Below are 13571 nucleotides of genomic sequence, written 5' to 3' on the forward strand. Positions count from 1 at the left end.
TCCCACCACCTCGTCGCGATTCCAGACGACCGGGCCAGACACTGCCTGCTTTTACGAAAAGATGTCGGTGTATCGTGACTGCCTCCTCAGAGATCACACACCTGCCGAGAGGCTGCTGGCACCTCCTTGGTGTTTGGCTTGACCACAAGTTTGACTTTCGGTACCAGAAATTCGAACGAAAGTGGGATCGTCGTCGTCTCTCAAACAGTCATCTCTACTCGTGCTGCATGAGACATGGACAGACCTTCATATTTCCTTTGATGACTCGATAACACCGCATGTATTTGAGAGAGCTGTGATCTTCCCCGCAAAAGCGGCGACCATTCAGTTTGTAACCTCTCACTGGACAGCGTCGACTGCTGCGGAGCTTGCTGCACTTCACATGATTCATGAAGGCCTACCATGAAGATGTAGCACAATTACCGATTCCAAGGCAGACCTGCAATATCTGCTATCTGCTCGTCGTTGGGAACAGACGATCAACTAGTTCTAGAAACACGACAGCCAAATCACTAACTAGCAGAGAAAGGACATCATATGACTTTTCCGTGGCTTGCAGGCCATTGCGCCATCATGGTCAATGAACATGCTAATGAAGGTGCTAGCAAGGCTCAATAAGATGCCGTGAAGAAACCCATCCCACTACCTATCAAGAATCGATGTAGCAACGTGGTTTTGCACACTCGTGCTTGAAGACACACAATCCACGTGGGATACGCCAGGTTTCCGGCATACTCGTCTACACCACCTGGACCAATTCCTCCGACTCCGCATTGCACCTGGACAACCCAAACCGAGCCAATGTTCTCTGTCGAATATGGCTTGGAGTACCTTTCACGAATGCATTTGCTTGTCGCATCGGAATGTCTGAAAATGTCGCCTAGGACAGTTGCAGTAGCAAGAAAACCATCGAACGCGTCCTCTGTCACTTCCCTCGCTAGAACTCCCACAGACAGTTACTTGTGACGGCGTTGGCACGCCTCGACGACCGACCGCTTTCTGAGCAGCGATCTTGGAGGGCCGGCTGATATGGTCTTCAGACTAGAAGTGGATGAAGGCGCCACTAAAGTTCCTCCGGCCAAGCTTCCTAGTTTAACGACTGTGACGCTCCCGCATTCCTTTGTGTCTGTTGGTGGTCGTGTTATTTTTCTTTTTTTAACGTTCCTGCCTTTCTCCGTGTACGCTTTCTGTCTCCCCTTCCCCAATACAGGGTATACCAAATTGATCTATCTTCCGGTTAACCTATTTGCCTTTTGCATCTCATTTATCTCTAACGGAAAGCGGCGTACACTCGACAGAGACAGAGAATGGGATGTCAAGAGCGCCCACACCGAACTGTTCTTTGTCTCCTCGTGCTATGCTAATGCTTTCTGCTTTCAATATGCTTCGGTTCTGCATACTCCCTCCGCCCCCTCCCCCTGTTCATCTATTGCGACGGTAAGGCAACACGTCAGAGTCTGCACTTTGCCATGTATCACAAGATTCATGAGCAATTGCTATATCAGATAAGAGAAGACCACCACAAGCTATCGATACAGGCCATGAAATTGTATTTCAGCGGATCTCTTACATACCGGCATTGCTAGTATACCCACTAGAAAGTTGTACAACATCTTATAAGTGTTACACTGCAACGTCATATCGGTGAGATGGCGCTGCCATTCGGCAGTGACCCGTGCATTTATTGAGACGACACAATTTAAAACTGAATTGAGGAAACAGGGAATGTGCTCAGCAGGGTTAGCGCACGTGCCTCAGCTTGGCTACACAGGGCGTATATGAGGGACTAACTACCTTGTAGTCTATACTTCGGCATGCATCACCCACCGGCGTGGTCTTAGTAGCACCTCTCAAATTATTTAGGAGATTGAAATGCTCGGAACCTTATAACGTTGCCGCGGTTTACAACTTGTCTGGCGTGTGCGCGCGTACGTATTATGCAATAAAATTAAACACAATGCTGGAGCAATTTTGTGCCAGTGTTTCAGTTCTAGGGATAACATTTACACACTTTTAAAATTGCATAGTTAGCTAAGCCCTCAGCTGAACTGCCAGACTGTGTTTATTCTTATCGCTTTGCGACTCCGAGAATGGGTATATGAAGCTACCGCCCCAGAAATTCATTCTCTATCGGCGAATGGTCCCTTGTTAGTTCGCGTACTGATATATGTTTTCATCGCGTGTACGAGCACCATGCAAATGTAATCCCCCCATATGTTAAACTTACAGCAGCCGACATCAACGGAATTCATAAAACTTCGTCGAGCTTGCGGGCGGACTATGTAAATTCGGGTTTGTATAATCTCCTTCGCAATTCATTTGAGTCTTGAAGGCGGGGTTCTTTGAGTCCAAAAATTTATTCCTACAATAGCCCGAGTGAATGCCTTTGCAAACGCTGCTTCGCATGTCCTAAAAGCAAGTTCTAGGGGCACTGTGCTGGCGTTGTATGATTCAGAGCTTGACGAAGACGTGTTATTGCCTTTGGCATTACCTATGCAGCAGAAGCGGCCGAAAACAGTGAAGACTTGCGTTTCGACACCTGCTTTGGGGAGATCAGTGCTGTTGCGAAATTCGAGGTGCGTGCCCGACTAAGGTGTCCCAATTTGCTGCGTGCCGGCTAGGGTCATCACAGAAGCGTGCACGAACGGCCATTGGCTCAGAATTTGACGGACGGACGGACGAACGAACGAACGAATTAATTAATTAACTAATTAATTAATTAACTAATTAATTAATTAATCAATTAGTTAATTAATTACTTAGAGAGAATACGCACATACAGTAGTGAGCAAAACGACTATCTAGCAATGGGCCGGTACGGGCTTCAAAGCGCTTACGCCGTGATCACGATCTTACACCGTGATCATGACCTCATTTGTCATTGTTGGGTGCAGTGAAAGAGGGGGCAATTATGAATCTGTGATAATCGGGGCGACGCAGATCAAGCTTCGTTACCGTGGAGTTAACCCCGGAAGATAGGAAGTACAGTTGTCCCGGGGTCCCCCAACGAACATTTAATTGGGGTAGGTCGGTTTTCTTTAGATTATACCTTAAGCGAGTGAAATGAGGATCCTAATTGTGGGCAGCTTCACTCCCCTGAACGAATACTGTGGCCATTGAGAGGGATAGAGCTGCTAAAATTTGGCCTATAATTGCAGGATTTTAGGAAAGAAATGAAATTGCTACTATCAGAGCAGTAAACATGCGTGTGTGTCGTTATTTCGTCGTTTTTGCTATGCCATCTACGCACACAGGTTTTGTTCTGAAATATTTGTTTACAGAGGCCGTATAGAAACACGTGCAATATATTAGGCGTTGTTCTCGTGTGTTATAAGTGTTACTGATTTTTTTTTACTACTTCTGCCTTACTACGACAGCTGTTCGTTGTAAAGGCCTTGTCAGGGAGCTGTCCATGTTTCGCATCACAGAATCCTATGATGAAAAGAAAGAACAAGAGCAAAAAATTTGATCCTGCTTATGCCTTTCCACATGCAAGAAATCTGCAGGAGCGGCTTCACACTTTTTGTAGAGTGATGCGTGCATACGTACTACAGACGTATTGCATATTTGAACGCCTGTGGACGACAGTTAGACCCAATGACTGTAATGACTTTTGTCTACACGCTATTCTGGGATGGTTCGATAGCCGGTGCCATATTATCTACGGTTATTTTAGCAGTACGCGCCGGCAGAACTGAATGGACTTGATGCACGGAGCACTCAGGCTTGCTATAACGTCCAGCACCCACAAGGGAGCTTCTTTTCCTTTGATTCTGTGTTGCAGATAGGCGTATAAAATGTCTGTAAGCTTTTTCTATACAACCAGCTGCACCGGCTGGACCACTTGCTGCGCCTGCGCGTTCGTAATAGACTGTCCCTACACGATACCACGCTTCTTTGTCAGCTATGGTTGGGAGCCCTTTGTGAAGTCTCGCTTTCTGCATTCGTATCGCCGACAATGCTACGTGCAGGAGCCTACATGCAGTTTAGAGGCATTCTATAACCTTTATCATTTCACCTCTACGTGCGTGTCGCACAGCTTGCGTCGTGCCCACCGCTGTATTATCGCCTTGTGCCAGTATCGACAAGCGTTGCAGCGCACTATAGAAGCTGACCGAAATCCGGAGTGACCGTGACGGAGGAAACTTCTCCAGCATGCATGTTGAGAAAAGAAGGCAAAAAGATACAGATAGCTTTAGGAAGCTTCTAAACTCCACAGTTATTATTACTCACTGTTGCAAGCTTAAAACCCTCGAAAAAATTCACGCCGAGGGGCCGATTCACTAGCGTCAAGCCCAGACAGTTCGCACAAAGCCCCCATTAGATCCGCACTAAGAAGCACGTGCACAGTCTCGGTGCCGTTGGAAACCGGAAGTGGGTAGCCGCGTTTCGGAGCGACAAAGAAGGCACAAACGCTATTCTATATAGAAGCCGCTTCGGGTCCCGCCGAAGCATCGCATTACGAGCGTGCTCGAATTTTCAGTGCGCACACACTGCGCCTACATCGAGAGATACGTCGGTGTCCCTCGCAGTTTGTCCCGAAGTCCTGGCCACTCAAAGGAAATGGAGATTATGCACATAGGAGGAGAACGACTCTAAGCAATTAGCGTCGCACGCTTACTTCTCGCTCAAAAAGCACTCACAGAAGTGCACACGTTGCTCCGAAAGAAAAACAGCAGATATATATATATCTATATAGGGGTGAGAATGACCCTTCCTTTAAAATATTTGCTTCACTTCCTTCGAGACGACGCGCCAAAGAATCGTTCCCACAGGAACATTCGGACGAGCCTTCCTAAGCAGGCAATTAGTACGCGCTCGGAATTCGTAGAACCGGCACTCTATATAGAATGGCCTCAAACTAGACTCCTCAATGTTTCTTTTTCCCGCGGGCTCCGCTTTTCTTTCAAATTTAGTTACACGTCGCTTTTTCTTTCTTTCTTTTCTGTTTTTGTCGAGCATCACGGATGGTCTAATGATGCTCTTCGCAACTGTCTGCGACTATACATCCGGGGCGACGTATTGAGCCAGGCGTTGTAGACGACCCGAAGTGCTCCCATTAAGGATTGCTCAAGCGAGACGGTACTTGTTTCCGTCAAATTAGAATGCACCGAGGCCTTGCCAGACAATCGTGCGCGGAGGCGTAAGAGCTGTCGTGAATGGTGCCCCTGAACTTTAAGACGGAGAGGCCGGATTGCGCAGGGCGTATATTAGGGACTTCCCTGCATTCCAGGCTTCGGCCATCCATCACATGTGGGCGTGGCTTTAATAGTAACCCTCACATCGCGAACTTATTATTGTCCAATGTTGCTATTGCCGTTTTAGCTGCGCCCGCATAGACCGTATTTCCTGCATATTCATGTTGTCTCCGTGTTGTAACATTTATTGCACCCGTACGGCTACCGTGCAATGGCGGCTTAGACAAGTTACGAATGCTTATCTTCAAATTGCAAGCGCGTCATCTGTAACCAGACGCAGTTAATCACAGTTGTAAATCCTGTTTTTCAGATTCGACTTACAGGTGTTGAGCCGAAATTAGGACGCACAGTACGATTGTCCTTGTGGTTAGTAAATAGAACGCTCCTGTGGACGTCTCCACTGCAAGTTCAAGTCGAGCTATTCAGTTAGTTCGTAGCACTCTCCAGAGGTAACGTTTACAGCTTTAACTTCATTTATGAGTTTGAATTCATTCATTGATTCATTCATCATCAATCCAGGCAAATAATTAATTGATTAATTAATTAATCGATCAATAAAGTGTCAATCATATATAACGCAGGTTGGTGGCCTAGATTATTGATGTATTGTTTTCGACGCGTGTTTAAAGACGTTGGCGACTTGCCCTACTTGCACGCTCCCCACCCAACTAGCAAAATACACTTCTTGCTGTTGCGCTGACTACAAAAGAAAAAAAAGATTCGTAGCTCTTTAATTAGGCTATTTTAGGGGTAATCAGCGATCGCAACTAATCGAAATGTCAAATCATGCGTAATATGATGAGTAAGCAGTTGAAATAATGTAATAAAGCAACACACTAAATAGAAGAAAGTTTGGCTGTATAATATAGATAGTGTCTCACTGACAAGCCGACGCAGGGCTGTGGGCGTAATATTAGAAAAAAAAAGTTTCACCTTCATTTTTACTTCTAGTAATGAAACTCTCACCCCACAATTAACAAAACTAGAGTTCTGAAAGAATACTTATTCAATCTATACTGGCTTGCTGCTTCTATTTAGTGTCTGTTTGAACATAGGTAACATAACTTGTCGCTACACTTCGCGTGATAATAAATTTGGAAAAGAGTCCATCGCTAAGAAATGTGAGTCAGTCTTTTTGAGTGAATACCTGTGGCTTGTTCTTACTCTGCTTGCTTAACTCTTTCCGTACCGCGTCCATTGTGCATCGTTAGCCCGCTAACGAGGGTTTGAGAGGCCGCTTGAGAGACCTTCCGCCCCACTCACGGACACACTGCGCTATCGGACGTGAAGGAGGGGAACTATGTATTTATTTTCTACGCAGTTTGCTCTTTTCCCGTCAAGGCGGTGATTTTTGAACGCGCTCCGAAGTTTCGCGATCGTCAAAGTAGGAAGCAAGAATGGCTGCCCGCTATCGAGTGTTTGAAACACCGCTTTCGAGATCCACCGCGCCACTCATGGACACACTTCGCCATCGGACGTGAAGTAGGAGTACTCTTTGTTTTCGCGGCAGTTAATTTTCTTTTTTCACGAGGCGGTGATTTTTGAACGCGCTCCAATGTTTCGCGATCGTCAAAGTAGGAAGCAAAAATGGCTGCCTCCAGGAGTGGCGCGTACGCTTCGAAACATCGCATATCTCGTGAGTCCGATGCGTCTGCGGCTCATTTCATCCACGGGTCGAGCAGCAGCTATTCTGAGGATGCTACATTTTTGTCAGACTTAGACGCTGAGGGCGACGACGACGCAAACTAGCCCGGAACATCGGCGGCCGCAGCCCAGCATGCCGAACTGTAGGGTTTCCAGTGAGATTTTTGTGGCGGAATACCTGTTCAACGAAAAATTGTGAATTTTTTTTCGGAGATAGTGCCTATTAGACGGCAATACATTTTGTATATCTCGTAATCTATGTTACATATTTTTTGTTAGTAGATACAAGCGTGTCTTTACAAACTTTGTTCAATGTTATCCCATGATCTTGATTCTGGCAATTTATATCTTTTTACGACATACATCTCGTTAATAAAACTTTCATGCGTGAAAAGTGCATTCATTCTGCTTTATGTTCATGTATTACATTCAGTGCAGTAGTTCCTTCAGAAGAAAAGATCTGGCGTAACCTACAAAAGAAACGCCCATTTCCCCGTGCTAAGGAAACATTTAACTCCGCTGTAGTGCCCAACGTATTAACGTATAAGCTTCGCTGAGTTTGGCACAGAAAAATTGCTACTTAAGCACATTAACCTCAACGCACTGCCTTTAGTAGTGTTTACAATGTGCTAGACCGAGATTCTGTATGTGAACAGTTTAGCAAACCAGCTAGTATATGGGTAATTACGTAATAAGAAACCTCAAATAATTTTTTTTTCTCGTACAAATGTACTCTCGATGGCCAGAAATTAAAGTAAACATGTTCATTTGATTTCATTCTTTCTTTTAAGGGAAGCTGTGTTTGGGGATGCTCAAACAGACATCACCTCTGAATTAACTATAGGGTCAATGACATTCAAAACAGCCTTAATGGATCAAGACGAGGTACAATGTCGGATCAATTAGCACGCGCATGACAAGCGCAAAGGTTTAACCGTAATCCACGTGTCTCAGGATCCGCTAGCCGGTCGTTCCAAGATTACTCCGCCAGAGGCCGCGTCGAATCGAAACATTCGCGGCGGGTGTCGTGCCAAGAACGGGGCTTTTAAAACGGTCTAACGAAGCGACACCTGCGCCTGACGGAACGCATTAGAAGGTCTCTCTCGATTCGCAGCGGCTGCGAAGGTAAGTGAAAAGCTGCCTTTCATTTGCAGCCAACCTGGGCGGGTTCGCTCCAACGGTGGCTCGATGGACAAAGAGCTGCGAATCCAACAATTCCTTTTTCTTTTCCTTTACTTTTGCCGCCAAAGTTTCGGCGCCGTTCGTGCAGAGGGACCGAGCGCTCGAAATTTCGTTGCGCAAGAGCTCGCGAAGTGTTGCGGGGCTGGCGCATCAATCTCAACCTTTCAAGAAACGCGTTTCTCCTCTTCTGTTTGCGTTTCGGCCGGCTGACACCTGGCACTATAATGTGGACGCATCGCGCTTTCAACATCGCGGACTGGCCGTACCCTTTCATGCGGACAACCTTTTGTATCAAGTGGCGCCGGCTTTCGCTGGCTGCGGTCATAATTCAAGATGCTGCCGATCGAGGCTTTCAATTTTGTAAAAGAAGAAAGACTGCTGGTCAAATTTTTTTTTCTTGGGTGACGCGTCTTAGTCACGGCCAGAATCAAGGGGTGAAACTATGCTTCGGAGCGCTCCCCTGCAATTTTTTTTTTATGTCGCGTTATTCCTGGATCTAGGGCTATATCTTAGCGTTTAAGTAAGTTAATCTCTTATAATTATTAGCCAAATATTAAAAAAACCTCTTTTGCTTTATTTACCAAGGGCGCGTTTCATGGAAGCGACGCAAGTGAGCCGGCGTCAACCGCTTAATGGCTGTAAGCATTGATTCACTTCACGTCATTCTTTTCATTCATACAAAAAACTTGATGTTGTGTACGGGCCGGCGACGTATTTGGTGCCCAACATTTGCAATATCATTTATTAGTCACGCGCGTTAAGAAATAATGATGGCACTTTTATCATCGTGTTATCGACTGCTTTGGTCCCGCTCACAGGAGCACGGAGACTCGAATCTGTTAGCAGTGACCTAGCAAGGGCAATGTGACGTTGGAGCCAACGATTTGACACGGAGACAACGTGGACTAGTCCAGCTGTGCAATCAATGGCTCTAGCCTGAGGCTTGCCTTGTTCGCCGGTTATCCGTCACTTTCTTCTGCTACAGCAACATGATATGCATGGAACAATAAATTGATGTTGAGGCGGACTTAATTTGTAGTAAACCTGAAAGGGACGCACACTACGTTAAGGCACATCGCGTTAAAATAGCGTATGCTTCCGTGTGCAAGAAAGGACTTAGGCGTTTTCACTTTGGCGCCACTCCAGCTCCCACTGTTCATAGAAATTGCAGACGACGCGCTCGATAGATGGGTTCAAAGCTGGGGTTTCTTCGGAGTGTGAGAGGGCCTGCTTGTCAGATATGACAGAAGATGGCGGGAGTTGTTCGTCGTAAGCGACTTTGTCGTCCTGCATTCTTGCGATCAGCGCCAAGTATCAAAGAAAGTGGAAGAGGACGCAAAAATAAAAATAGAGGACGCGGGAAATCGTAAACTTCTAGGCAGCGTCTGTTTTACCCTACAAGCTTTGTAACGGCGCTTCGCCTTACTTACGTTTTCCGTAACGTAGACGACGCCTTGTATTAAAGACTCGCAGTCACAAAATTTTGAGCCTGGATAGGACAGGATAGGATAGGATAGGATATAATAGGATAGGATAGGAATAACTTTGTTAAAGTGACGGCCACCAACGGTTCAACGCATCGTGATGTTGGCCGAGCGTCCATCAGGGGTTATGCCCTATTCTGCACTACCCCAGTTCGGCCCGTTTCTGGTGATTTATAATGCCCGTATGATGCCCAAATTCATCATCATAGCCAGCATAGAATCCCCCAGTGGCATTCGCACCGCGAAGCTTATATTGATCACGTTCGTCGTCAGTGCACATCTCTATGCCCTTTCTCTCTCTTTCGTCTCTCTCCCCCTTCTCCCTTTCCCCAGTGTAGGGTAGCCAACCAGACTCTTGACTGGTTAACATACCTGCCTTCCCCCCTCTCCCTCTCCATTGTCACTTCGTGGGCGACGTTATAAGGCAACGGGAAATAAGAAAATGTAGTGCTCGTGTTGAACATGCAAAGAAAAAAGAAGAAAGAAAGGTACCAATGCACAAACAAACTAAAAGAAAACGCCGACAGATCATGGAGTGTTCTTCATCTTGCTCGCTAAGCCGCAGTGAATGTATTTTCACTTTCGCAAACCACCATCTATGAAACGGCTCACTGCGCGACGGTGACCCCAGCAATCGGTTCCATTCTGTATAAGCCGAAATAATCATCGTGCTGTAGCGTGCATGCTTACATGCAGGAGACTATATTTAATTTGGTGCCCTATATATATATATATATATATATATATATATATATATATATATATATATATATATATATATATATATATATATATATATATATATATATATATATATATATATGAACAACAACAAAGGAAATCGAGGGCCCAATTTCTATTAGTCATATCATAATAAGCCGACAAACAAGGACGCAAACAAACAAAGGGGAAATTTGATGTACTTATTGATCGAATTAAAGAAATGATGTTAATGGAAATTAATGTGGAATAAAAAAACAAGTGGATACAGGTGGGGCACGAACCATCGCCTTCTCATTACGCGTGCGATGCTCTTTAACTGAGCTACCGCGGCGCCGCTTTCCCATCCACTTTCCGGGGTATTTATGTTTATCCACTAGAACTAAACCTGCGAGTGTTAGCCAGCGCCACGTCTCACTGCCTTGACGGCGGATGTGGAACATCCTTTCTTTGTCGCAGGCGCCAGGCGTACGTGATCTTTTTGGGTGAAGGCACCTAGTTAATACGCTCACACCTAACGGCATCATTTCTGCCGGATTCGGGGCCTCGCTACGTAATGAACGAGAACAGAGGAAACCGAGGGCCCGATTTTTATTAGTGCTAACGCAACAAGACAACAAACAAAGACACCAATTAGAGCATAGGGGAAATTACATGTGCTTAGTCATCAATTTGAAGGAAATGAATGTGGATGAAAAAACAGCTGGCTGCAGGTGGGGCACGAACCCACGTCTTCGCATTACGTGTGCGACGCTTTTACCAGGTGAGCTGACTATATATATATATATATATATATATATATATATATATATATATATATATATATATAATATAATGACACATCGGTAATGCCCAGTATGAGTTTTGTTCTGCTTATGTGGCACCGTCGTCAAGATAAGTGGGCACAGGAGGTGAGAGGAAAGTAATCGACGTATTTGCAATAACTCTCACCTCACGCCGCCGGTCGTTGCTCGGGTGGAGAAATTTATCCCTCCGGGTCGCGTGGAACCAGCTGAACGACCCGTCGTGCCACGTCCTTCTCGCCGCTCGAAGTTACGAGTCGGGCGTCTCCCCGATCCCGTCGAGAGCCGCACCCGGAAGCACCGCACGCGCGCATCCCCCGTCGTCGCCGAAACAGCGCGCCCCGCAAAACGGCGGGAAAACTTCCCGGCACGCCGCCGAAGCGCCGGGGAGAAAACACCGAGCCGGAGCAGCGCACGTTGACACACGGCCGCGGCCGAGTCCTCAACAAACCGCGCTCGGGCCGGCGCGAACCATCTTTGGAGCAAGGCGGCCACGTGACAACTGCTAACCAATGGGCGAAGCGGTGGCGAAGAGCGGGAGGATGCGGAGTTCGCCGAGGGAGAGGGAGAACGTGGAGCATGGTTTGGGTTCCTCACTTTCCTCCTCCCTGGCTTGCTCGGCGGGAGCACAATTGAAGAAGAAGTGAAAGAAGTCTACAAGCCAAAGGAAGAAGTAGAAAACAAAAACGGAAAACGGGCGCAGAAGAAAGCGAAGGCGACGCACAGCTTAGAAACGCGCTCGAAATTGGTAGATTACGCGCATGACAATCATTATGTCTATGAATAATTATTTGAGAGCAAGAATAATCAAATCGTCATACATGAGCATTTTGACCATTTTGCTAATTCCCTTGTTTAATTAAGCGTGCAGATTGTGAAGGAAATTAGGCTAAAACGCTGCCAAATGCTCGTGCGTGACTGGACATTGCTGCACGGCTTTTGTATTGCTTCGGCTTCCAAACCACTTGGGTAAGCATGGATAAATAAATGGAGATTAGAGCCGTGCATTGAAAAGGGCTGAGTTCAAGCTTGTTGGTGCGGCTTCATAGCCGAAAAAAAAAAAAACAGCGCGCTCGTCCTGTCTGATCTTTCTTGTACCCGCCGTGGTTGCTCAGTGGCTATGGTGTTGGGCTGCTGAGCACGAGGTCGCGGGATCGAATCCCGGCCACGGCGGCCGCATTTCGATGGGGGCGAAATGCGAAAACACCCGTGTGCTTAGATTTAGGTGCACGTTGAAGAACCCCAGGTGGTCAAAATTTCCGGAGTCCTCCACTACGGCGTGCCTCATAATCAGAAAGTGGTTTTGGCACGTAAAACCCCAAATATTATTATTATTATCTTTCTTGTGCCCGTTCATTTTTGTTGCGCTCGTTCTTTCGCCATGGAGATTAGAGCGAGATTAAGGGCAGCGCAATATGCACGGCGTTTGGCGTCGAGTGCAATTACAGATACAGCTTCAAGATTACAGCATCGGACGCGACGAAATCGAAGCCTGCAGGCTGCGTGGAACTGATCCAGTCGCATTAGCTCCTGAAGCGATGATTCCAGAAATGGCATCTTCGGTGCAACTGATATTGTGAGATCGGCAACTGATGTTTTCGTGCGTTTGAGTTATAATGCTTGAGTCCAACCGATACTGCAAATGCCTGGCCTTCTTTCAATAAAATGCAGTTGGCGGTCAGCGCTTTTGCTGCAGGCGAGTGTTTATTTATTTGGCCTTGTTTACTTGCGTCATTTCAGCTTACTTTGATGGTTCTGGATTCCCGTCTCATAGCGCTACATTGCGTTAGCGTTCTTGCCGATCTTGCACGTGTTTTAAAACTAACGTGCGGGTGTGTTGATATGGACAGCAGTCAGACTGTTTTTGGTGAGTATTAAGTTTCTTCAAGGCATCGGTAGCATTAAGACGCTATATAGTATGGATCAAGCATAAATATTTTAACTTTGCTTTGGTTCCCGTCGGTGGGCTCGCTGCATAATTCACCTCCGCCCCCAGCACCTCCCATCTGCTCCGCATCACTGCCACAGAACACTTATAATGCACCTGTCCGCCGTCGTCACTAATGCTACAAGTCTGCTAAGGGCTGACTCCTTGCAAGTCCGGTGAATTCATTAACGCCAGCCCATAGGTTTTATGGTGCTTCCATGGCAAGAATAGCTTCAGACAGCAGAATGACGGCAGCCCAATGTATCGACGGGGCACTTGCTTTGACTTGACTGATTTCGAGGCGCTTTGCTGCGTGCACACACAGTGTTCCCTCTATCCCGCTTTCCTCTTTCAGTTCGCCCTCTCCCTTTCCCCAGTGTAGGGTAGCAAACCGGACACGCGTCTGGTTGACCTCCCTGCTTTTCATATCTTTGCTCTCTCTCTATCTTTCTCTCTCTCCACCTCTCTCTCTTCTCGCACGTAAAATCGGCCGTCGCTTCGCGTTGTATGTATGCATGCCGTTCGCTCGCTTTGAACTAACGCTGAAGTCAGCGTGAAGGAGATCCATTACCTGTACTGGGCCACTCTATCAATTTTCCATCGGCTCGTTTTG

The sequence above is a fragment of the Dermacentor variabilis genome, chromosome 5 (genome assembly GCF_050947875.1).
Source record: "Dermacentor variabilis isolate Ectoservices chromosome 5, ASM5094787v1, whole genome shotgun sequence".
NCBI lineage: Eukaryota > Metazoa > Arthropoda > Arachnida > Ixodida > Ixodidae > Dermacentor > Dermacentor variabilis.